We start from the raw sequence: 27,259 nt of genomic DNA, 5'->3' as shown, positions 1-27,259 counted from the left end.
CTGTCCAGACAGAAAGGTTTAACAAGGCAACATAACCAGGAGAGGCGGCAACTTAACGCACGAGCAACCCCATACACATTACAGATAGATAGATAGATAGATAGATAGATAGATAGATAGAGATGGCCGTTAGGTTTTTCCATTTCTGCTCCAGCCTCAAGAAAGTTCTCAGTCGTGTGTTATTCATTGCTTTTAAAATCTACAACCGATATAATAAAGAGTGCCAAATAGCAGCAAAATGAAAGAAATAACTCAGCGTCTGTCCTCCTCACGTCAGGTAGTAACGCAGAATGAAGAACCAAATGACAGTGAAGGACAGAATTTAGGAATAATTAATATGTGACTTTCCTGGCAAGGGCTGCACATTGTGCTTCAGAGGAATGGAATGGCTGATAATTAAGAGCTTACTGTTTTCTTCTTCTGCCTCTGAAAAAAAGAAGAAGAAGCAAACATTGCAAGCCACTGTGTGTTGTGGCTTAAGAGGAAAGTGCGTTCCATCTGCTTCCTTAGCCAGACACGTTTGCTTGCAGAATGGAGCTTGGCTGCCACTATTGATGTGACATCAAGGTACAGCCCGGTACGGTATGCTTCACCATCTGATTCCAAGATAAAGGCAGTTGGCAGCATTAACTGTCTGTGGCACACATTTCCGAGTTACACAATTCCCAGCCAGGCACTAAGTGGAAAGGTTGAAAATTATGGGTGGGAGATAACTGATAACAAATCAGGCTGGAGAAGTATGTTGTGCTGTCTTGTTTCAAAATCTGGACAAGTCCACCTGCTGTTTTTTCTGCATCTTACTAAGCAAGGGCCAAAATGTTCACAGTAGGCTCACACTGACTGGAATGTGTGGGGCTATTTTGGAGCAGAACAGTATGTGTGATTTTCATGTTCTTATACCAAGCTCAGTAACTGAGTGCTTGCTTTGCAAGCCAGGTTGAATCCTTGCACTCTTCAGTTTACAAGTAGCAAGGCTGCAAAAGGCCTCCCACCTGAGCCCTTGACAAACTGGTCTTTGTACTCAGCTCATGTTCCAAGTGGGTCAGTCCTTTGAAGTAGCCAGCCCTCGTGACATTTGGGGCTTCAAAGCAGGGGTGGGAAACAGCTGTGTCTCCCCAATTCCCATCAGCTCCAGCCAGCAGGGTCAGTGGTCAGTGATTATAGTAGAAGAGTTTGGATTTGATATCCCGCTTTATCACTACCCCAAGGAGTCTCAAAGCGGCCAACTTTCTCCTTTCCCTTCCTCCCCCACAGCAAACACTCTGTGAGGTGAGTGGGGCTGAGAGACTTCAGAGAAGTGTGACTGGCCCAAGGTCACCCAGCAGCTGCATGTGGAGGAGCGGAGACGCGAACCCGGTACCCCAGATTACGAGTCTACCGCTCTTAACCACTGCACCAGTACAGAAGCATGTGGAGTGACACATGTTCCCCACAGGTTCAGAGGTTAAGACCAACAGGCTATGCTCAGAAGTGAACTGGGAAACATTCTAGTTCTTCCAACCATGGCGCAATATGTTTCATCTTCCCTACATTCCAGTCTTCAGGCTTGACAGCATCTAGTTTTGAGTTAGCTTCAGTTTCTTCAAAGGTAGTCCTCACATAGGCAAGATATGTGGGGCACACTAGCATTATCTGGCGGTAGGCCGTGTGGTCTGCTCCACAAGGGACGGATAAGGCTCTCTGCCCTACCAAACCGAGGCGTGGCTCTATATGAAACTAGTGAAGCTTCAAATTCAGGGCCCCTCATCCCGGAAGTGCCCAAGAAGTGATTTTAGTCCACATGATTTAACCATGCTGGGTCTAGAAGACCCAATTTGAGTCACACAACTCAATTTGATTCATTTTTGTTGCTGTTGTACATAGCTCAACAATCTCAAAGGTTGAGAATCAATAGCACAGATGTTACAAAGGTGGGCTGTCATGGTAACTCAAAAACTATCAGGCATAGGGAATTTTCATTCACACTGGGGGCTTTGACATGTGAGATAATCCAGTGCAGCAATTTTAATCAAAACCTGAGATGTAGTAATTATTACTATTTTATTATTATTACTATTATTATTACAGTGGTACCTCTGGTTACGTACTTAATTCGTTCCAGAGGTCCGTTCTTAACCTGAAACTATTCTTAACCTGAAGCACCACTTTAGCTAATGGGGCCTCCCACTGCCGCTGTGCCGTCGCACGATTTCTGTTCTCATCCTGAAGCAAAGTTCTTAACCCGAGGTACTATTTCTGGGTTAGCAGAGTCTGCAACCTGAAGCATATGTAACCTGAAGCATATGTAACCCGAGGTACCACTGTATTATTATTATTATTATTATTATTATTATTATTATTATTATTATTATTATTAAAATGTGATCTATCATGGAACAACCCCGCTGAATAATTGCCCAGACCTTGTTGCTGGTTGAGAAGAGGCCCCCAAAACAGTTCAAGTTTCAGGGCACCCATAATATAGGTCCCACCACTGACCAAACTTCTGTCTCAGCCAGCACCTGCCTGCCTTCTAACAACCATTCCATGAGGTGGTAATGTCTGTCACATTCCTACTCCTTTGTCTTAGTATTGCCTGTTGTGGAACTGAGAAGGAAAGAGGAACAGGACATCTTTCTGCTTGTCATTCTAGCTCCAGCAAGTGTTGACCTCCCTGCCTTCAACCCCAGCAGTCTCAAATGGGCACCAACTGCTATATTAATTGTGTTTTATGCCACAGAGGCCACTTGAGCCACCAGGGAACATAATAAATACCCTCCCCCCACAGTCTGTGAACCTTAAAGCTGGAAGCAGAGAGGCTGGAAACATCTATCATCCAGATTCACTCACCAAGGAGTGAATTAGCTGCAACTCTCTGTCAAGCGAACATTCAGTCACAAGCCTGGCTTTGCTGCTGTGTAATTTGGAATAGGCTTTATTGTTGTAAAACCAGAGCAACAGTTTTGATGGCTGCATGACATGCCGTGCCAGAATCAAGACAAAGAGAAGGCCTTTCTCACCTGCTCGTTCCAATAATGCATCCCATCGAAAAAAGGCAAAAACAAAAAGCCAAACAAAGTAGCTCCTTCAAGCTTAAAAGAGGAGCGAGGTGATGCTAGATTTTGACATGCTGCGTTTTCTTAATTGAGGATTTGCTGCACAATCTCCATACATAAATACCAAACGTGTATTTATCTCCCCGGGGCAGGAGAGGAAATTGGATGTGCCCAGGAACTTTCTGTGGCTGATCTGCAAGCCGCAAACAGTGTTTTGTGAAGGTCGGAGACGCCAGCTTTCAAGGCGACTCGGTGAAATACCACACAAAACGTTTCACGGCACCGATATATCATCCAACACGAGGCTGTTCCGTAAGGGGAGGCCAACCCAGAACACCATTATTCATCTGCGTTGGCTTTCTAACGCCGATGGCCCTACCGGTTTCAATCGGAAAATTGGTGGAAGTGTGTACATAAATTGCCTGCTTTATAATCCAGGAGTAATTAACACATGTCACTGAGCTGAATCTCCCACCAGACTCATTCAGCATAACCAGTGACCAAGGATAATGGGAGCTGGAGTCTGGCAACATCTGTGGAACACCACATTACCTTAACCCCCTTGACATCCCATCAAGTCTCCAGATACCACAGATCTCCTTTATGTGTCTCAGTGCCGCAAAAGGGTCATAGAATTGTAGAGTTGGAAGCAATTCAAGGGTCAAGTAGGCCATCCCCATTGTCAGGAGTGCATACAGGAGCCAGGCCCTGTGACCAATAGGACTTTGCAGGACTGGGGCCTTCCTAAGTTTGTTCTGAAGAGGCAAGGCGCACAGGTGAGGCCGATTGGTAACTCACTGCACCTGGTGGCAAGAGCCGGGAAGGGATATAAGGTCAGCATTTCGGTTTGGCTCTTGGCCACAGCAACACGTTCCCTACCCTGCTGCATTTGGCTCCTTGCCTCTTGATCCCCGGACCACTGACTTTGTGACTCTTTGCTTCCTGACCCTCGGACCCTTGACTTTGTTACTCCTTGCTTCCTGACCCTCGGACCCTTGGCATCTTGACTCCCGGCTCTCGGACTCTTGGCTTCCTGACTCCTGACTTCTGGACTCCCGTTCCTGCTTCCACCCCTCCATCTTGCCCCCGGTCCTGACGTCCCCAGCTGGGACTTCAATTGCCCATGAACCAGACCGTGACACCCATGCACTAACCTTTGAGGCCTGTGGAGAGTTGGAGTTTGAGCAAGAAGGTTTGGAAGGAGCAACTGTGGTGGAGTTGGGTGAATATTCTTTAAGAGGTTCCCCCGAAAGCAACCCTCACGTAAATGGGGAGTTGCCTGTACCAGGCGAGTCTCTCTGGGGAGCGCATTCCACAAACAGGGAGACACCACAGAAAAGGCCCATTCTCGTGGAGGAGGCATCCAAAGGTAAGCCTCATATGATCAACACAGAGTCCGGGGAGAGGCGGTCCTTGAGGTATTGCAGTCCTGAGGGCTTTACCAGGTCAAAACCAGCAATTTGATTTGGGCTCAGAAAGTAATGGGCAACCTGTTCAGTCGCACCAGGATTGGTGTAATATGCTCAAAACCATTTTGCCCCGGCGAGCAACCTGGCCACCAAATTCTGCGTCAGCTGAAGTTTCCAAACCATCTTATAACCTAGAGCTCACCCGTGCATAAACAACAGGAATTACACTATCCTTGTCCAGATAGGGGCGCAAGCTAGGCCAGCAGCCGAAACAGATTTAAGACACTCCAGCCCACCAAGGCCATCTGAGCCTCAAGCGACAGCAAATGATCCAGAAGCTACCTACCCATTCCTTCAGAGGGAGTGTAACCCCACCAAGACCAGGCAACCTCCCATCCGTCCTGCCTGGGGAACCTCCCACTAAAAGTGCCTCAGTCTTGTCTGGATTACGCTTCAGCTTTGCACAATCAAGATTCAAGACAGTGTTTTTTTGATTTGTGGTACAGGGAGTGGGATGTGAGGAGAGTTCCATTTCTCAGAAACTTGTAATTATTATTTTTTTTCTGAGCAGCAAAAAGTGATTAACTTATAACATTGTCATCTCCACTCATCTAGCTTTCGGACAGATTTTGATTAAATTTTCCATTAAGTGAGTTCACCGGTGCGTGCTATTGCACTGTCATGCTTTCATGTGGCATGATACTTTTGCCATGTGATCTGCCATACGGAGGGCAAGGAGCCAAGAGGATCGACGTGCCTCGAGTAATTATTTGCCGTGCCGTGCTTCCTGGGCCTCCCTCCCATCACCGGGCTACGTGTTGCCTATTGGGGCAGATTCGAAAGTCAATTAGAATGAGTGCTGCTTCTTATCTCGTAAAAAAGAATTACCAGCCGCTTCTTATCTCATAAGCAATTACTACTTCGAGCATATGAGAATTTACAATGTGGCTACGTGCCAGTTTTTGCAGTTATATAGAAACACAAAACTCTGCACCTCTCTCGTACTTGTAGCCAGATGGACCTATTGATGAATCACTTTCGTACAACCTGACACTCTTCCCTAAGGCTCACTCACATGTTTGTATCTCCCAGCTTTACTAGGTTTGCTGGATCATTTCTGAACCACACACACACACAAGCAAATAAGCCTGCCCATTTACCTTGTGTGTTAAGCATTTTGTGCATAACTTCTGCCCTCTCTCCTACACAAATTAAAGGTAAAGGTAAAGGGACCCCTGACCATTAGGTCCGGTCGTGGCCAACTCTGGGGTTGCTGCGCTCATCTCGCTTTACTGACCGAGGGAGCCGGCGTACAGCTTCCCGGTCATGTGGCCAGCATGACTAAGCCGCTTCTGGCGAACCAGAGCAGCGCACGGAAATGCCGTTTACCTTTCCACCAGAGCGGTACCTATTTATCTACTTGCACTTTGTGCTTTCGAACTGCTAGGTTGGCAGGAGCAGGGACCGAGCAACCGGAGCTCACCCCTTCGCGGGGATTCGAACCGCCGACCTTCCGATAGGCAAGCGCTAGGCTCTGTGGTTTAACCCACAGCACCACCCGCGTCCCCCCCCCCTACACGAATTGGAGATGTGCAAATTTTGCAGGTATTATCCAATGTTAGAGGAGGAACATCATCAACAATTTGTATGCTGTTTATCCATGGTACAACTTGTTCAAAGTGGTACACCGCTACATTAGAAAAGTTATCACAATATTTCAAGATAAATCTGTAACAAGCCCATAACAATAGTTAAATAGTTGTGTAGAAGTTAATGGGCCAGACAAGCATATCATTTTGTTATGAGTTTTTATTTCTTTGGGGGGGGGGTTGGAAGTAGGCTATATGGAAGATCCTTCTAACGTCTGGCTCTACCAAGTGTTAAAACATAAGGCAAGCTGGCTTCCTGTGTCAAGGTGATCGCCTGGGTGATGGGCCATTAAGGGAAATAAAGGAAAGGGGGCTGTGTGCGAGATGGTAAATGGGTGGTGGTGGGGGGCTTAACAATACTCTAATAATTTGCTCTAAGGCCTAGCAGCAGAAATACAAAAAACATATCTGCAAAAAATGTACATGTTTTTCATAACTGAATGTTGGCTGCAGCAAAAGTCCCAAAGTCTTTATGCGTTACTACAATGTTCACAATTTTGGAAAGGCAGCACAATTCTCTGTAACTAGTAGTGGATTATTCTAGATATATTAATTTATAATTTTCTTAATCAGTGGAGGAATCTTGGGCACCAGAAGCTCTGCCAGATGGTGTTTGATATCTTACCCCTCCACCCTTACCACCCTGATAAATAAGTTTGCATTAGATAATAAATGTTCCCCCCGGGATCATTTACTCCAGAGTAAACTGAACAATGGGAATGCTTTTTGAAGAAGCAGTTGTAATCTTGAGCTTCTGCAACTACATTTTCATATACATTCCTCTTTGCACACCATTACCAAGGAAGAAAGTCAGCCCCTACGTTCTCAACTGAGGTTTAGCCAGTGGTGAAATTTCTCTGTTTCAAAGACATAGAGCTACTGCACAGGAAGTTGCAGAGTTGTGCAGCTTCCAGGAGATGCTACTGTGGAGAATCACAACATCAGGGCTCTTCCTCAGGACAAGGCTGGGAAGTCTCAAAACACCTCTTATCTTCCAAAAAAGATGGAAATAATTTCATGGAGATTTTCTTTATGTCCTTTCTTCCTTTCCCGAACTATAAATAATAATAATAATAATAAGAGTTTGGATTTGATATCCCGCTTTATCACTACCCGAAGGAGTCTCAAAGCGGCTAACATTCTCCTTTCCCTTCCTCCCCCACAACAAACACTCTGTGAGGTGAGTGGGGCTGAGAGACTTCAGAGAAGTGTGACTGGCCCAAGGTCACCCAGCAGCTGCATGTGGAGGAGCGGGGAAGCGAACCCGGTTCACCAGATTACGAGACTACCGCTCTTAACCACTACACCACACTGGCTCACATCCATACCATCAAATAAGGTCACATCCATACCATATTGTTAAAAGCACCCAACGTCTTCCAAATAACTCTGGGAGTTGTAGTTTGCCACTCACAGGAGCTGCAATTACAGACACCCTCAACAAACTAAAGTTCCCAGGATTCTCTGGAAGAAGGCAGGTGCTTTCAATGTGTATTAAATGTGCTTTGGATGTATGATGTAGATGTGAACTCAGTGTGAATGGAAGTGGTGCTGTTGTGAGAACAAGAGAGTCAATGTTTGTCTGGGAAACACTGAATCACCAACAATATATATATTGCTGACTTACTGTTTTCCTTCATTCCCACCCACTCTGCTTCTTATAAAAAACCCCAAATCAAGCTAGGGCATTTTATGCCACTCACCATAAGGGGGGGGGGGGTGTTTGAGGGGCGTTGGCAAAAGGATTCCAATGAACAATCCTTAAAATGTGTGACTACAAAACTGTAAAAAAACAACCAAAATGGGGAAAAAAACTTAATTGCAGTTTAGACTTCAGATTTATTTGAAAAGGGGATAATGATAGTAATTACCCAGTTTGAGTTTTGGAGAAGGCTAATTAGATCCCCAACACATTTGTATGCACAAAGCAAACCATAAATACAAAAGACCATCTGGTCCTTATCAGCTTACAACACTAACACTGTCTGTAATTATTTTTTCCCCCTATATTGTTTTGATGTTGACATTTGATGCTGCAATACGTTGGGCCTCAATAAGGGAATAACCTGCCATGTTGAAAAGCTCTGATCGGGTTTTCTTTGTACCTTTTTAAAAAAAAAAAAAAAATCCCTGCTCGCTCTCGTGCTGCAAAAGAGTTGCTGTGTTTTATCAAAACTTAAAGGTGCGCGTGTTAATTTCCCTCTAGGATGGACATCATTCGACTCTTAAGATGCTGCTGTAGGTCAACAAGACCTTCATGGTTTTAAGAGGCTGCCAAAATATGGTTTCCAAACATCCCATGTGTGAGTGTTTTAGGTTGGGGGGTGGGGAGTAAGATTGGGATATGGATGTGAGCTTTCATTCTGGATTCACTATGTAGATGAGGTTGCTTTTTTCCCTAAAAGTAGTTTTGGATGCACCTGTCTATATCAATTTCTGTGGCTTTCTCATCTCCCCCCCCCCCCCCGTCTTAACTTCAGCTCAGCAATTTTTGAACAGATAAAAAAAGCCCTCATGAAAATTTATCAGCATTTTCTCATAATACACCATTTTTTCTATGTGCTTCTTACTAATACACATTTTTAGAAGCCGTTTCCCCTAACACGATGCAATTATATTACATGCTCGCTAAGGTATGCATTTGTATGTATCATTTCCTGTAATTTGCACATTTTTATTCACAACAATTGGCTAGAAAATGGCACCCCAAGATTCTGAGAAGTATGAATCTTGAAAGGTAGCTGTATTCGGTCAAAAAGTGTGAATTAGCTCATTTCTCTCTTAAATGCAGACAGAACCAAATTTCTTCTCTATTTCAATCTATAGAGCAATCTTATCCAGGCAGCCTGTGGAGCATCATGATGTTTAGATAATTAGGCCAGAGCTGTGGTCCTAAACACATGCCTTGGAAATATGTTAACTGGAATCGATGAGACTTACTTCTAAATAAATGTGTTTAGGATTGAGAGAAATGTTTGGCCCTTCCTGGGCCCCTTTCCTCCAATTGCTCCTTTCTTGCCCTTTCTTGCTTGCACACAACTTTTCTTTGGCCTATGAAACAAAGCTTGAGGAGAAATAAAAAACTGGTTTTGTGTGAAAGGCCTGTGAGCTGAGCTCGGTTCTGGTATTGAAAACAAATTTCAGGGCTAAGAGACACTCAGATTTGCCCTGTCCCTTAATTCTGTGGCCATCCATCTTGATAAGTCACTATATCCTGCTTGGTAGACTATATCTGTGATAATTAGCAGCAGTCTAAACATTGATCAAGGTGAAGATAGCATAATAAGGATTAAAGAATCTCACAGGCCCATAGATAAATAATTTGAAGTAAATTGCGGACTTGAGTAAATGTGTCAAAAGGCAAACATGGTTGATGACTAGTAGATACCCTCTTTCAGGTAGGTCAATGTTCCTTAATAAAGACCTTAATTTGAATATGTAAATGGTGGCTGACCATGCTTACCTCTTTCTAGAGCTCGGCAAACATTGGAAAAGATAATGCTCATGTCGGTCTGATTACAGTGGTACCTTGAGTTAAGTACTTAATTCATTCCGGAGGTCTGTTCTGAACCTGAAACTGTTCTTAACCTGAAGCACCACTTTAGCTAATGGGACCTCCTGCTGCCGCCGTGGCACAATTCTTGTTCTCATCCTGAAGCAAAGTTCTTAACCTAAAGCACTATTTCTGGGTTAGCGGAGTCTGTAACCTGAAGCGTATGTAACCTGAAGCGTATCTAACGCGAGGTACCACTGTACATGGTTACTGGACATCTCACAAACCGGTACTGATCGTCTGCTGCGGTATTCTTTGAAACATCTGACAGCTTTGCAACACTGCTTTGTGTTTCCATTCATGCACGGCAGGGCATCTGATTCTTGCATCCCTGCAGCCCTCTGTGCCATGCCCCACACTGCTCCAGAGAGTCCCCCAACCCCCAGGAGCAGCTTTCATTGGTTCCAAAGTGGGTTGGCCGACTGGCAAAAATTGGGCACTCCACTTTCCATTCATAGAAGTTCTTACTGCTAGTTCAAAGCTACTTGTTAGGTGACTCTTCAGAGCATCAGTGAAAGCTACCTGGGAAACAGTACACATTCCCATTCCCTAACATGGCACAGGAATGCAATATCTCAGTGGAGAAGCACATGCTTTGTTTGCAGAAGGTCCCAGGTTAAGTCCCTGGCATCTCCAGGTATAAGGGGGAGATGCCTCTGACGCCCAGGAGAGCCCATGCCCCTCATTGTAGAGAATGATGCAGTGGCCAGAGCAATGATCAGACTGCATCACCTACCGCAGTGATGGTGGTGGTTGCATGCTAATTAGTAACACTGGCTAATTAGGAGCATTGCATGCTAATTAGGAGTATGTACAAATTAGGAGTGTTGGGTACTGAAGAACTTGCTACAGGGCTTGTGCTTTGATGGCTTTCAGTAGTTCATTAGTCTTAAAATGTAATGATCCTACATACCAATAGGGAGCTCGTTCTTAGATCCTTGTGTGGACAGAACTGATGGGTACCATCTATGCACAAGAGGAAGGCATCAGCAGGCTTGGAGGGAGTGGAACTGAAGGTTTGCAGAAGCACAATAGAAGAAACTCTTGTATGGAGAATGGAAAACTGCCCCCTTCTCAGATGCAGGCTGACTGTTGGGGAAGTGAGGAAAACCTGGAGTGGAATGGCATGCTTTGGAAGACGACGTGACTGACTTGCAGTCACGTAACATTTCATTCCATATCCCCATATTTCCCTAAATGCTAATAACCGTGTTATATTTGAGTTTTCATGCAACATAAATGACACTCCCAGAAAAGTACGATGCTTGTTTAGTGCTTACTTCCATGCTGTTTGATCCCAGGAAAGGAAAGAAAAGAAAAACAGTTTGCAGCCTTCCTAACCTGGAGTAAAGTGACAAGATTTGGGACAGTATACCAGCAGACAGTTCTTTCCTGCTGTTTTCATAGAGTAAGCATGGGGGAATAGAAGCACACATCTGCAGAGAGGGTGGCAGAGTAGGGGTCTTGTCCAGTGATGTTCATTTTTTGGTCATGCCACAGCCACTATTGCGCATGAAATTTAGCACAAGAAGCTGGTACAGGCAATTCCCCTTTTACGCGCATTCAAGGCACGCAAGACCGCGCATACGTGCATCGCTGCAAACACGGGAGCGGCACCAAAAGGGGCGAAAACAGCCCTCAGAGAGTGCAAAACGGCACGAAAACAGCGTCTAGCAATCTCACGAGCCTTTGCAAGTGCAGTCCCAGGAGCCCTTGCAACTACCTTTGAGGCCTGTGGAGAGCTGGATTTTGAGCAAGGAGATTTGGAGGGAGCAATTGAATTCTTGTTTTTTAAAAAAAGTTTTTTCAAGGATTTCCAGAGGTTTAGAGGTACTTGGGAAAGTAACCCCCCCCCAACGTAAATGGCAAGTTGCCTGTACCAGGTGTTTGCAGGCTATTCCGAAGTTGTTCCCAACATACGCGATTTCACTTAAACGTGCGGTGCCTCAGAATGTGACCCCCGCGTAAACGGGGAGGCTGCCTGTAACAGGACAGGCACTGCTGTGTGAAAGGAACATTGGAAAACAGGACAGAAACACTGGCATTAATCAGGAAAACTAACACAATGTTCACCATGTCACAATGCACCCTTAGGGGAGGTGTCCGTGCTGTAAAAACCCATTGCAAATCCCACTCATCCCCACATCACAAAGAGACGGGGCAAACCTCAGTAGCAACAGCTCTCAATGATCTTGGGCAAATGTTCTGCCTCACTCTTGCTTACCAAAATTCCTCGGAACTGACTTAAATAAACATTCACATCACGAGTAGTAGGAAATGTGTAGAAGATAGAGAAATAATATGGTGTATTCATTTTTATTTTTAGGTTTGATGTTACTGTACAAAAATGTTATTTTTTTAAAAATGTTATGTAATAGTGCCACTTTATTCTGCTCTGGTCAGACCTCACCTGGAGTACTGTGTCCAGTTCTGGGCACCACAGTTCAAGAAGGACACTGACAAACTGGAACGTGTCCAGAGGAGGGCAACCAAAATGGTCAAAGGCCTGGAAACGATGCCTTATGAGGAACGGCTAAGGGAGCTGGGCATGTTTAGCCTGGAGAAGAGGAGGTTAAGGGGTGATGTGATAGCCATGTTCAAATATATAAAGGATGTCACATAGAGGAGGGAGAAAGGTTGTTTTCTGCTGCTCCAGAGAAGCGGACACGGAGCAATGGATCCAAACTACAAGAAAGAAGATTCCACCTAAACATTAGGAAGACCTTCCTGACAGTAAGAGCTGTTTGACAGTGGAATTTGCTGCCAAGGAGTGTGGTGGAGTCTCCTACTTTGGAAGTCTTTAAGCAGAGGCTTGACAACCATATGTCAGGAGTGCTCTGATGGTGTTTCCTGCTTGGCAGGGGGTTGGACTAGATGGCCCTTGTGGTCTCTTCCAACTCTATGATTCTATGATTCTATTAGTATTATTATTATTATTTTAGGAGGTAGCAAGGGACGCGGGTGACGTTGTGGATTAAACCACAGAGCCTAGGACTTGCCAACCAGAAGGTCGGCGGTTCAAATCTCTGCGGCGGGGTGAGCTCCGGTTGCTCAGTCCCAGGTCCTGCCCACCTAGCGGTTCAAAAGCACGTCAAAGTGCAAGTAGATAAATAGGTACCACTCTGGCGGAAAGGTAAACGGCGTTTCTGTGTGCTGCCACATGACCCGGAAGCTGTACGCCGGCTCCCTCGGCCAATAAAGCGAGATGAGCGCCACAACCCCAGAGTCGGCCACGACTGGACCTAATGGTCAGAGGTCCCTTTACCTTTACCGTTAAGGTGGGCGAAAGGAGAAACAAACCAGAAGCGGAAGTTGGGGGAAGCCTAGGAGGGGAGGGAGGAAGGAATGTATGGTGAATGTTATGGATATGAGATGTATGTAATGAATGAAAAAGAAAATTGAATTATTTTTTTTAAAAAAAGATTCGTCGTAACTGACAGTTCCTTGTGAGTTTCATTGCAGAGTTGTTGTCCCTCACGTAGAGTTTTCTGAACTGGAGCCATGCAAACTTTTCCCTCCCTCCCTCCTTGCCCCCGCCACCACACTATATGTTCAGTTATTGAACCGCAACTAATCACATTATTCCTCCCTGCCCCCCCTGGAAAAAAAAGCCCTCATAAAAATCCGTGCCAGCAATTTACTTCTGACTTGCCAGCTCCTCACAGCTTGCTGTTAATGTGTTACAATATATGAGCGTCGTGTGCCAGGAGCTATTATTTGGAGCTGGCGTGAGTGTGGTGACAGGCAGGATAAGAGGCACGCTCAACCTGCAAGGTGACGGAGGGAAGAATTTCCCAGTTACCAAGGCGTCGTTGAACTTGTGGGAAGCGTAGGCGTAGCCCCTGTTTCTGAAAGCTCCAGCATATGTTTGTCAGAAATACTGAAGTGTTTTTTTTTGCAGGGTGAGTAGGTGCAGGGGTGCTTTCAAAACAATGGTTCCCTGAGATTACAAAAAACCACAAACCTTTCCCCAATATTTGTGCATGTTCTTGTATCTTAGTTCTCCCTCACTGTTGTTATTCCTGTTTCATATAATTGTAGCATTGCTCGTGGTTTGAATAAGCGCCAGGCATATTATTCTGCTACCTTTTCTTCTTCCGAGATTCTGGCAGGTATTTCCCAGACAAGGCCTAGTCTCAGGGACTAGTATCTTCGGCTTTCGTTTGAATAAGAGCTGAAATTTCTTGGGGACCCGGATTCTGCACCCATGTAAGATGTGCATCCGCTTTCTAGGAAGATGTAATGTAGAAAATGATCCTTCCCATTCTAATTCTTTAACATTGTTTTCTAACAACGAATATAGGTTGCAAAGCTAACACTGAGGGGAATGATTTGTACAGTAGACGCTCGGGTTGCGAACGCGATCCATGCAGGAAGCACATTCGCACCCTGCAGCGCCACGTCTGCGCACGCGTGGGTCGTTTTTCGGTGCTTCTGCACATAGCACAATTTAGCGCTTCTGCGCAAGCGCCAAAACCTTGAGATAACTCATTCCGGTACTTCCGGGTTCAGCGCAGTGCGCAACACGAAACGTCTGTAACCTGAGGTATGACTGTACAGTGTTACCTCGGGTTAAGTACTTAATTCGTTCTGGAGGTCCGTTCTTAACCTGAAACTGTTCTTAACCTGAAGCATCACTTAAGCTAATGGGGCTTCCTGCTGCCGCTGCGCCGCCACGGCACAATTTCTGTTCTCATCCTGAAGCAAAGTTCTTAACCCGAGATAATATTTCTGGGTTAGTGGAGTCTGTAACCTGAAGCGTATGTAACCCGAGGTACCACTGTACTAAACTGGTGTGTGATCAAAATTGTTATGGGGATAGGTTTTGATAGTTGACTGTGGCTTCCTCTCATACTTTGTAGTTTTGCTAAGTTTACCTAGTTCATATTTAGCGGGAGGGGGAAATGTGCCTGTTGGCTTGTTATGGCGTCCCTAGAGGTTGTACGAGGCACATGGCTGTCCTTGAAAGTGCCCCCCTCCCCAAAATAAAGTGACATCATTGTTCTTTGATTTTCCTTCCCTTGGAGTCTATCTCGCTGGGCACAATTTGTGAAGGCACAGAAAATGGATGATGGCATATCACATGTTTTCACATACTGGATAGCATTGGTGCTGAGCTGAATTTTCATAGCTTCATATTTTCAGTGCGGAAAGGGGAAGATTTGGTGCTCCTGAAACATTCTCCAAAAAAACAGAAACTTGTTTTACACCAGGCATAGGCAAACTCAGCTCTCCAGATGTTGTGGGACTACAACTCCCATCATCCCTAGCTAACAGGACCAGTGGTCAGGGATGATGGGAGTTGTAGTCCCAAAACATCTGGAGGGCCGAGTTTGCCTGTCTTACACCATTGTTGTTGTTTTTTTCTGTTCACTGCCAATCTTGGCACTTCCTTTGACACATTTCTCCCCCCTAAAAAGAATTATTCCCCCCCCCCCACTACATGATCCAGCCAATCCGGTATCAGCATTTTGACTTTGCAGTACTATGTAGCCATGTGGCTATGCTACAATATAATGAAGCACACCCCTTGTTTCAGAACTCAGCCCTGTATTTGCACAGGGGAGATGGATAGAGGGATCTGAGACTACCCTTTTCAGTTGCCGCTACATATATTTTGTAACATTTATTTTTATAAAATATAAATAGCTATAGGAATTTTATAAAATATAAGTAGCAGGTGGGTGGGTGATCTGGGATTTAAAGATACTGATAGCTGAGATTGCAACCTGGTTTAGACCCCAAGGTGCCTCTCCTTTCATAAAAGAATGAACAGCACTTTAAAAACCCGACTGCATAAGCAGTGAAACCTTTTTTTGCCAAATGAAACCAGGTTCTGTGCTTGCTTGCTTTATTCTTTTTCTTTCCCTAAACTGGAAGAGAAGGTGGATGAATAATAGGACCCAAGTGTGTTCTGGTCTATACAGTTTTGTGGACTCGCTAAGTAATTTGTCATGTTTCATTTCATCTCTCTGAAAGTTTAATGCCTTTAGCGTACCAGAGTGCTCCTGCCATTCCCACCGGCTCTCCTAGCACATGAAAGCCCTGGGTTGGGCTGGGAATGTCAGGAAGTTTAAGGCGTGCTACGCTTTGTGATAAAGGGATTTGTGCACCCTCCGCGATTCCATGGGCGTGGAATTTCACTTCGACTTCACTATGTGGCTCCTTTCAAATAAAGGAGGCTTCATTGGTCCCATGCAGAAAAATGTTCAAGCAGCAATCCCTACGCAGCAGTCCCTTGACAGCACAGAAGCTCTGATACCCAGGTGAAGCTCATCCCCCAAACAATGTCTTTGTCGATAAGTGTTCTCTACTGGAGGCGTTGGAACACAGAGAGACCTCTGGATCCATACAAATGCATGCCAAAAACACAAGCAATAAAGTCAGCTCAGAGTGCGCATTTTCCCTCGTGCAGAATTTATATTTTGGTGCATGGTATGATGAGGTCTACTTTTCGCCTTGTCGCTGAGCTCATCCTCGCTACTAGTTTGATTTACTGATGGCGGCTTCTTCCCAACGCCAGACTAAATTAGGTCACGTTGAAATCGATGGAACAAGTTAGCCGTGACATAACTTAAATCCCACTCATTAAATAGGAGCATAACCAAATTTAGAGAGAGCAATCTCCTAAATATAAGAAGCTGGTGTAAATCACCTCTGATAAACTCTATTCAGTGTAGACTACTTTCAGTTGAGCTGGCCTAAATCTGGAAGAGACATAAAAAGTCTTCAAAATAAGAGTTTGATTTGTGCCACCCATTTTGCTAGTGCTGGGCTGCCAGGTCGTGTAATTGAGCTGAACTGAGTTGTGTTCCAGTATTATTGCCCCAGCCCAGTCCTGCTACTCTCCCAGAACACCCATTTTCCTACTGGTCTTGACTCAGCTGGGTGAGCCCAGTTGAGCTAGTTATGCTGGCATATTGCTGCTTGAGCCAAGAATTGGCCACCTGAGCTGCAGATCTGATGGATCCTAACTTGCTTGTCCCATCAGATTTTGGATTTGTATTGCTCCAAATTTGACCCAGATTATTCTTTCTTGGAGAGTCCTGGCTCATTGTTTCCCACATGTGATGAGAGTGGCTATATTGCATGCACCAGTCTGGGCCAAGGCACCAATCTGCTTCATTTTGACTGTGAGGTGACCCACTGCCTCAAGGCAAGATGCTGTAGCTCAGGGATATTATTATTATTATTATTATTATTATTATTATTATTATTATTATACCCCGCCCATCTGACTGGGTTGCCCCAGCTACTCTGGGTGGCTTCCAGCATATATAAAAACATAAAACATTAAACCCTAAAAGGCTTCCCTAAACAGGGCTGCCTTCAGATGTCTTTTAAAAGTAGGATAGTTGCTCATTTCCTTGACATCTGATGGGAGGACGTTCCCCAGGGCGGGTGTCACTACCGAGAAGGCCCTCTGCCTGGTTCCCTGTAACTTCACTTCTCTCAGGGAGGGAACCACCAGAAGGCCCTCGGAGCTGGACCTCAGTGTTGAATGATAGGGGTGGAGATGCTCCTTCAGGTCTACTGGGCCGAGGCCGTTTAGGGCTTTAAAGGTCAGCACCTATATGTTTTGGCCAGCATCCAGTGTTCAAAACTCCCATTGTTTCTGAGCTCTGTGCCTAAGACTGCAGAGTAGAAGGAAAGGAGGACTTTTTTTCTGCCTCCCCACTTCAAGCTACACTCTGAAGATTGGAGAAGAGACCCTCTTAAGAATATTAGAGGGGTGGGCAGGGGAAGGACTAGACCAGGGGTCAGCAAACTTTTTCAGCAGGGGGCCGGTCCACTGTCCCTCAGACTTTGTGGGGGGGCGGACTATATTTGGGGGGGGGGGAATTTCTGTGCCCCACAAATAACCCAGAGATGCATTTTAAATAAAAGAATACATTCTACTCATGTAAAAACATCAGGCAGGCCCCACAAATAACCCGGAGATGCATTTTAAATAAAAGGGTACATTCTACTCATGTAAAAACACGCTGATTCCCAGACCGTCCGCGGGCCAGATATAGAAGGCAATTGGGCCGGATCCAGCGCCCGGGCCTTAGGTTGTCCACCCATGGACTAGACCATGTGAAAAATTCGTTCGTTTTCAGCTTTGTGTTCTTGTTATAAAAAAAGCGCCGCCTAGACATTCCATCGTTGCGCCCAAAACCTAGGCTTAAGGTGTCATTTAGCTCCTAGTTTTCCTCTTTCAGTTTCTAACACAGCCTGCATCTCTTACAATCCCTGACCTTTGGCCGGATGGAGCTGATGGAAGCTATAGCCCCAGGATCTGGAGGACAGCAAGCTGGGGAAAGGCTTCCTAGAAATACAGTTTCCAGATGTTCTTGTTGGAAGCCAAACTAAGCAAGGCTGGAACGGGCTTCAGTTTGCGGTCTAGACTTTCCTTTGATATCAGGCAGCACCAATTCCTACTTCTTGAAAAGAAAAGGAAACCTGCACTTTCATAAAACAGGGAGGGGAAACCCATGGCTCTCCTTGTGTTGCTAGGCTACCAACTTCTGTCATCCCTAGCAGGCCTGACCAATGGCCAGGGATGATGGGAGTTGTGGTCTACCAACGTTTGGACAGGCCACCCAGCCCTGCTGCAAAACATCGACTGTTGCTTCTCCAGACCAGTGCAATGGTGCAAATGATGGATCCCCCCCTCTAATTTAAGATAAAAAAGGGACGCGGGTGGCGCTGTGGGTTAAACCACAGAGCCTAGGACTTGCCGATCATAAGGTTGGCGGTTCGAATCCCCGTGACGGGGTGAGCTCCCATTGCTGGGTCCCTGCTCCTGCCAACCTAGCAGTTCGAAAGCACGTCAAAGTGCAAGTAGATCCCGCTCTGGTGGGAAGGTAAACAGCGTTTCTGTGTGCTGCTCTGGTTTGCCAGAAGCGGCTTAGTCATGCTGGCCACATGACCCGGAAGCTGTACGCCGGCTCCCATGGCCAATAAAGTGAGATGAGCGCGGCAACCCCAGAGTCGGCCACGACTGGACCTAATGGTCAGGGGTCCTTTTACCTTTACCTTATTTAAGATAGCACACACTTGTTACTGATATGGACGTCTCCGCGTGCCAACTCGGGCTGATGCTTGCGGATCATCTCCATTGCACCCCGACTCTTGAGCGCTGACAGTGGAGGTCTCGCTGAACGGGCCGTGCTGTTTAATGAGTCAGACACGATGCTGGAAATAAAAGTGTGAGCCCAAGCGATGGAGGGGGTGATGTCATCCCTAGCAACAGATGGCCAAGTGCCTCTCAAACACCCCCACCCCACACTTGCCTAGCATTGCTCAAGTGTCAGTGTTTGCAAATCTATATGCGACAATAAGGGTACCGCTGGGTTGACCGCTACTTTTATCTGCGCCCTTTTGTGCTGGCTCAGCAATTTCTCCATGGAAACGCCGTTTGCTGAATTGCTTGTTTGCTTTCATCGCCCCGTTCTTCTCTCTTGGCTCAGCTCAACTCTTTGGTCCCAGCATAACGTATAAAAGTGGTCCCAAGCAAATATCGCCCTCTTTTTGAGGTTTGGCACACACAAAGCACCTTTTAAAAAGAGAGAGAATTCTTTTTCACTCATTCACTTATTTTATTTTATTACAAAAGGGGAGCTGAGTGTTGACTGGGCTTCCCGCTCCTGCGTCAAAGCCAGTTGAAAATGGACGTTGCTTTGCATAGAGACTTTGGAAAGCGCAGCCGAGTTGTGTCAGGTCGCCCTCTCATTCTTGTTGCAAAACATCAGCTGCTTTGAAATGTCTCGGTTAATTCCCTCAAATAAAGGTGGAAAGAGAGCCGTGTTTAGGGGGTGGGGGTGGCGGGCGTACAAAAGCGGGTCAGGCCAAATACTCTGCTAGTTGAAAGAAAGCAGATGTGAACGGGTGTATCAGTGCGCATACGTCCCTCATAGTACATGTTAGGCCTCAAATTGTGTGGCACCATGGAACAATATTTGCGTTTCTGGAAACAAGAAAGGTATATACAGTTTGTCCACAGTTTGGCTGATTTTTCGCATATATGCAGTGCTTTTTATCTGAGGGGACGCAAGGGTACGCATACCCCTAAACATTTTGTGAATCTAGATTTGGCCTCATTGTGGGGCAGTATATGAGTAGGTAAATGAGAGAGAGAGAGAGAGAGAGAGAGAGAGAATACACACACACACACACACACACACACACATATATATGGGATGCGGGTAGCACTGTGGGTTAAACCACAGAGCCTAGGACTTGCCGATTAGAAGGTCGGCAGTTCGAATCCTCACGACGGGGTGAGCGCCCGTTGCTCGGCCCCTGCTTTTGCCAACCTAGCAGTTTGAAAGCTCTTCAAAGTGCAAGTAGATAAATAGGTACCACTCCGGCGGGAAGGTAAACGGCGTTTCCGTGTGCTGCTCTGGTTCGCCAGAAGCGGCTTAGTCATGCTGGCCACATGACCTGGAAGCTGTACGCCGGCTCCCTCGGCCAATAAAGCAAGGTGAGATTATAGATATAGATATAGATATAGATATAGATATAGATATAGATATAGATATAGATATAGATATAGATATAGATATAGATATAGATATAGATATGCATGCATGCCTTGGTATGAGTGAGAGTACTATTCTCAATTTCAACCTTCTTGCTTCTTTTGAAATGTTTTTGCAATGTGCTCATCATTATTATTATTTAATTACAATCCAGACAGCGCCTCTTCGCTGTGCCAGTCAACCAGCCATACCTATCTTCAGGATATCCATTTCCATTGTTTTTCCTACAAGACATAGGAACACAGCGAGCTGCCTTGTACTGCATTAGACCATTGGCCCATCTAGCTCCATAATGTAAATTCTGACTGGCAGCGGCTCTTCAGGGTTTCAGGAAAAGGGTGTCTCCTAACGCTACCTGGAGTTGCTGAGCATTGAACATGGGACCTTCTGTATGCTAATCTTATCTTCCCCCTGAAATGTATTCATTCCCCTGGCTCCTTTCCCCACCCTGATTGGGATGGGGGGGGGGGGGAAGCACAGCTATTACATTAAAGAAGCCGATTTAATGCACTAAATATCAGATCAGTTTTGCACTTAATTAAGCCAGAGGGGGCATAGCTGAATAAGACCACTCTTCTCTTAATTAGGCTTAACTGGTTTGTGATTCTAACCGCTAGTAAGCCGGTGAGCAACGTAGCAAGCAGAATAAAATGCGGTTAGATTATGGTCGCCCTTGTTTTCCTTTAACAGACCCCACTGCACACTCGTTTCAAGTAAACAAGAGGGAAAATATAGCACCTGGCCAAGCGTGGCTTGTCTTCTGTACCCGTTGGCTTAATGCAGGTGGGACATCATTCTTGCTTCGGTGCTTTCGAGAGAGAGAGAGATAGAGAGAGAGGCCCCCAGGCAGGGCTCACATTGCTATAATTTCATTCCTTGTTAAGAGATTGGAGCACGATAGCTGGAAACTAGAAGGAGAGGCTGCAGAAAGAGAAAGTGGGATCAATTTGACCGCTATGCAAAAGCCATTCTTTACTAGGACAAGAAAGCACACTGCCTAGATCTTTTCAGCTCCTTCCTGGGATTCAGGGCAGCCATTCTGTGCAGAAACCGCCTCCAGGAGATAGAGACTGTGCTGCCTATTGACATGCAAATGAAACCCTTTTGAGTGTGCCGCTTTCCTTGGGGTTCTCTGCATATCTAATCCAGGTAGATGTTACTTAGCCTAGTTACCAACTGGGGGTGTATATTCTGCAGCCTGGCTGTGCCGCCTAGGGGCCTTGAGGGCACTTAGATCAGTTCCCCAAACTGCAGGCGTGCTGCCATCCTAACAAAAACAACCCCAACAGTGGTTGTAGGGATGGCAAGTGTTGTTGCTGGTAGCTGGTCTAAGCCAAGCCAGTGTCACTTATCTCTGGATCCACCTGGGTCCTTTAGTGCAGCTGCTCACCCACACGACTCGTTTCCTGCTTTCTCCCAGGAAAACCCGCTCTTTACCTCTGAATTGGTGCGAAGTCAGTTGGGTCTTCCACACATTCCCTCTGGTGTTAGAACTAAGGCCCAGGCTTTCCCAGGAAAAACGATGGGACAAACAAGAAACCTCTCGGACCCGTGCTTTTGACAGACAAACAAAGTGTGTATGAGCCCGCATGAAACAAGCCGGAAGATGCACTCTGGTGTTATGTACTGAGTTGAATAGGATTCAGAATGCAGCAGTCTGATTGGCCCTAGAACAATGGGATCCAGAATGCAGCAGTCTGATTGGTCCACAGGAGCCGCCCAATCCAGCTCCAGGTGGAAGTGAATCCGCAACCTGATTGGCCTACAGGAGAATCCCGGAATTAGCCAATCACGTGGGGCCCATTGTGTAAATAATGTATATAAAGCAGACATTCTGGGGGAACTTCCATTCCTCCTCACCACTATGAGCTGAATAAAGAGCATGAAATCCACTCTTGACTCCGAATATATTTCACTGGTTTTCTTCCTCGTTGGGCTCAGGACAGCAATCAGAGTGGAGGCAGGGCAGGGGTGGGCAGTGATGGCAATGGAAGGCAATGGGGCTTGAGTCCGAGTGTCTTCAAATCCCAGCACACCTTTTGTAAAAGCTGTTCTCCAATTGGAGCACTTGCAGGCCAGTGTTTCCCAGTTGTCTGTGTTTATACTACATTTTTTTAGATTCGCCTTGAGAGAGTCTTGAAACCTCTTTTGTTGACCACCAGCATTACGCTTTCCATTTTTAAGTTCAGAATAGAGTAGTTGCTTTGGAAGACGATGATCAGGCATCCACACAACATGACCAGTCCAACAAAGTTGATGTTGAAAAATCATTGCTTCAACACTGGTGATCTTTGCTGCTTCCAGTACTCTGGTATTAGTTCGCCTGAATTGCCATGCGGGACTAGACCCTCCCTATATCTTGATCATTCTGCTCTGTTTCTGGCTCTGGTTGTCTCTGAGCACTCAGGTCATTTAGGTCAACATGAAGGTCTGTTTAAACCCCCTCTGCTTATGGAGGAGTACCTGCCACTATACACCCCCCCCCCCATATTTCATTGATAATGGCCAATATCTGTTGATGAGCCCATGCTCCAGCACTTTGCCCAGCCTTTCCAGAGCTGTTTAAGGGTCAGCCTATCCACTTACACAGCCGAGAATCCTCTTCAGGGCAGGAGTAGGAAGCAAAACTGCTGATCTTTCCTTTCTGGTTATTGCATGGCTCATTAAAGGCAAGTTTCTTCAGCTGATGCCATAGAGCCTTGATAGCGCTGCTGCCTGTGGAGACTTTGGGGGTGTGAGCTGTAATCTTGCCTCAGGTGGACTTTGCCATTTCCTCTTCTCAGCTCTTAAAACTCTCTCAAATAAAACGGATGGCTTCAGTCACATTTAACATGCCCATCTATCTCTATAAAAGTCGGTAACATCCACTCTCCCAGTGTCCTGTGGGGGGACACTCAATGATTTTATTCACCCTACATCCCTAAGTGAAGTGGCCTGATTCTCACTACCCGAACTAATAATGGGGATCAGATAAAAATTGACCACTAAACCAGCTGAACGGAGTATTTGTTTTGTTTTCACAATTATGCCTTGCGTCTCCTTTACAGTTGGGTGAAATATTGATGTATCATCCAAAACCTGTTTGACGTCCATATTGTGATACAGTGGTGCCCCGCAAGACGAATGCCTCGCAAGACGGAAAACTCGCTAGACAAAAGAGTTTTCCGTTTTGGAGGTGCTTCGCAAAACGAATCTCCTATGGGCTTGCTTCGCAAGACGACAATGTCTTGTGAGTTCCTGCTGGTTTTTTTCCTCCCCCCTTTTTCTAAGCCGCTAAACCGCTTATCAGCTGATCCGATCAGCAGATAAGCCGCTAAAAGCCGCTAATAGCGCTAATCCGCCAATGGGCTTGCTTCGCAAGATGAAAAAACCGCTAGACGAAGAGAATCACAGAACGGATTCTTTTCGTCTTGTGAGGCACCACTGTATTGGAATCTTAGTTTTAGACTTGGCGATATATTGCGAATCATGGTGTGTGTGTGTGTGTGTGGGTGTGTGTGTGTGTGTGTTCATTCTATGCAAAAATCACAATGCAGGAAAAACCATGAAGCCAGCGAACGCCTCTGCATAGCTCCATCCTTATTTCAGACATTGTGACATATCAGTATGATGTCAGCATTTTCATTCTCTCCTGTTGCTAGATGTGTGATTGTTACATCACATGTCTGTGTTTACATTCCATGCTTGGAAAGTGTGGGAAACGGAAGCCAGTCCTTTGTTCTCTCTCTCTCCCTCTCTCGGAGAAGATGTGAGAGGGACGCCATGATTGCTTTGTCCTGTATATTTTACTTAATAAACTCATATGCCACACTTCACAACCACTCTGCTGTTGAGTGTGCACATGTCTTCAGATATGTGTCACTGCTGCGCACCAGGACTGAAGAGTTACAGAATGTCCTGTGCTGTGCTCAAGAGGGAAGACGGCTGGAGAGGTTTCTTAGTTCGGGGGCTGTGCATCGCCCCCCCCCCCCGGTTCCCATCATATATCACCATGTTGGGCTGGTGATATACAGTGGTACCTCGGGTTAAGTACTTAATTCGTTCCGGAGGTCCGTTCTTAACCTGAAACTGTTCTTAACCTGAAGCACCACTTTAGCTAATGGGCCCTCCCGCTGCCTCCGTGCCACTGGAGAACCATTTCTGTTCTCATCCTGAAGCAAAGTTCTTAACCCGAGGTACTATTTCTGGGTTAGCGGAGTGTGTAACCTGAAGTGTATGTAACCCGAGGTACCACTGTATTGCGCTGTTGAAAACCAGGTATCACCCCATCCTAATCTCTTCGTGGTACTGTGGATATTTATCATGTTTTCCTTTCTCTCTCTCTCTCTCTCTCTCTCTCTCTCTCTCTCTCTCTCTCTCTCTTTTTATTACCAGTAGAGAGATGGGCTCCACTCCTGCTGGCAAAACAGAGAGGAGGCATTCCTGATTAATACACCCCCCCACATACACATATACAGTGTTCCCAGTGCAAACCCCCCCCCCCCCCACGGTTCCAGAAGGTTTGAGGAGACTGCAAAGGGAATTGGTAAAAACCGTATCCCCTCCAAACGCTCCCGTGGGCATCATTTGCTGTTGGGCAGCTTTCCCAAGGGCTGCATGCCAGCAGAGGGCATGGCAGAAGCGAGCGTGGGAGTCACTGCTAATTTGGCTATCTAATCAGGGTTTGGATTTGCTCGTTAGCAACCCAGTGGGTCAAGGAGTAGAGCATAATCAGTGACAAAAGGTCACAGGCTCGAGATCGCAACTGAAGCTAATCAATCGGCTCGTTGATGTGCAATTGCTTCATTCGAAGTATATTATTATCGTCATATGGAAGGCGATGATATTCTGAACCAGAAGTCAGACTGCAACTTAAAGCCGTGTAGAGTAGCAACATAGTGCTTGGAAGATAATGTAAAGTAGGAGTTTCATGAGATTGTAATTGCATCGACAAAGCCATCAGTCGACGTAACCAAGGATTTGACCTCCTCCTAATCACCTCCACCCCATCTAGTTGTCCAACAGCTCCAGAACATATCCTAATTTCCCAGTTTCCTAGCATACTTGACATTTTGGAATAAGGTTCATAGTTACTCAGCTGTTGTTAGGAGGGTGGGAACAAGTAAAGAAGTGTTATTTAAGAGAAACCAGGTAAGGGAAAATGAAGTAACAGGCAAAGAGAATAAAATGGACTAGGACCAGGGTTCAAATCACAACTCAGCTGTGAAGCTCCCTGGGTGGTCTTGGGACTGTGCATGAGGTGGGAGAGGAAACATAGGATATAAGGTTGCTCTGCAGCTGCCGTATTAATCCAGTTTTGGAGGAAGCCTATGCAGTTGATAGATACCCTCCCACACGCAAAAGGGCATTGATTAGATGCATCAGGACGTGAATAGCTGGCATAGATGAACTATCTTCACAGCACCAGCCCTGTATCCATTTCTGGGTGCTGAAAACGCATCGATTCTGTCAATCTAACTAATACGTAGTTCGTAGTTAGTTAGGGAGCTCATGCAGAATGGCGTCTGTATACATAATCCAGAACAGCAGCTGTCATTGCTTTCCACGCCATGGAAGTTCTACCACAGAGCCCTAGGTTTCAGCATCTGAATTTGCAACAGATCTTGACTGGGGGCCTGAGGAATGTCGTGTGTGGGTTCAGCTTTTGCATTGTTGCCTTGCTTTGTCCCCAAATGGGAACTGCCAGGAGGCCAACTGAAGCATCAAAGAAGCTTCTAATTGCAACAAGTCAGAATGAATCCAGGTCTTTATAGGGCCTGTTCCCTATAAAAGTGCTTGGGTGGCTGGTCTGATCTCGTAGGAGGACTCTACACCAGCTGCAGACCACTTTTGCTCAAACACTTCCCAACTGGAGAGGTACCAGTCCTGAAAGTACCCTAGTCTGGGCACAAATGAGATGAGGAACCTGTGGTGCTCCAGATGTTGGTTTACGACTCCCATCATCCCTGACTGTTGGCCATGCCGGCTGGGGCTGATGGGAGTTAGAGCCTGACAACACTGGGAGGGCTGCAAGTTCTGGTATACACAATGGACTAGTTTGGATGATCATATCTCAGTTTATAAAGCTGAGATATACACAAGACTTTTGCTCATGTATGGAATCCCATCACTCCTCCCTTTGCACAAACCACAATTATACCAGGGAGCCTCTAATAAACTACAGTTTCCCATTTTGTGCATACCAGGGAACTGTGCTCACCAAGTTATTACAAGGCAAGGATATCAAGTCAGCTTCAAACAATTGTTCTTTCAAAGAACCTGGCTTCCAGATTTAAGAACTATTTGTTTCCCAGTTTGGATGAAACGGGAGACTTCCTCTATTAACCATGGCAAAGGCAGGAGAAAAGCAAGGGGCTGGGTCTGTAGACCAAAAGGTTCAGTATGATAATCCAAATGTAGCACATGCAGATATGGATCTCTGGGTCAGGACACATGTCCACCCTAAATAAATAATTGGTTCCAAATCACATTGGTTCCAAAACTGACAGCTTAAGTAAGATACTCCCAACTCACTCCAGAGAATTGGAGCAACTGTCTCTAATGAATGGGGGCAAGCGAGCAATCACTTGTTCCCTTAAACAAACCCTCTTCAATCAGCCATATCCCCCTTCACTCCCTGGTAGCTAAAAGGTTTCAAACTGTCCTCATTTGCAGACAAATGAAAACAAAGATGGATATAAAACAAAATTGTGTCCCTTTTTGTCTGCCTCTTCAGACAAAATTCAGTGTCTCCTAAACAGCTAATTGTTAATATGGAGCCTCGGCGCAGATTTTAACAACTGTGTAGCTCTCTCAATTCCAATGAAAATTACGGTATTCTGGTCTGCTTGTAATTAGCATGTAATTAGTACTTCCAGCAGTAGCTATAAATACTTACCTAACTGCTGGCTAGCTTGGTACTTAGCACACATGATCATTATACAATTTCCTTCAATTTTTCCATGCATAAATGCCAGGGGAAACTGAGTAAAACTTGGGAAGCCCATGGGTATAATTTATGTTAATTGGTTTGGCCCCTTAGCAGAAAGCAAGCTCGTGCCATGTTAATGGGGGTGGCAGTGGCACTTGGAGAGGCTAGGGGGTAGGC

The 27,259-nt window shown here is 45.8% G+C and overlaps 1 protein-coding gene and 1 long non-coding RNA gene across 12 annotated transcripts in view; one reads left to right on the top strand and one right to left on the bottom strand.

The window, feature by feature from the left end:
• The window catches only part of FAT3 (FAT atypical cadherin 3), a 462,341-nt gene that overhangs the window by 258,869 nt on the left and 176,213 nt on the right, over positions 1 to 27,259 (top strand). The gene's annotated exons all lie outside the window — the stretch shown is intronic.
• LOC310705468 lies at positions 20,288 to 21,760 on the bottom strand. Its single transcript, XR_014525313.1, has 3 exons — positions 21,610 to 21,760; positions 20,911 to 21,093; positions 20,288 to 20,396 (listed from the first exon to the last, which is right to left on the bottom strand). It is a non-coding gene; the product is annotated as an uncharacterized lncRNA (long non-coding RNA).

This window comes from Podarcis liolepis (assembly GCF_965112155.1).
Source record: "Podarcis liolepis genome assembly, chromosome: 4".
Lineage (NCBI taxonomy): Eukaryota > Metazoa > Chordata > Lepidosauria > Squamata > Lacertidae > Podarcis > Podarcis liolepis.
The sequence above is the reverse complement of the archived record's forward strand: the minus strand, read 5'-3'. Positions and strand labels throughout refer to the sequence as shown.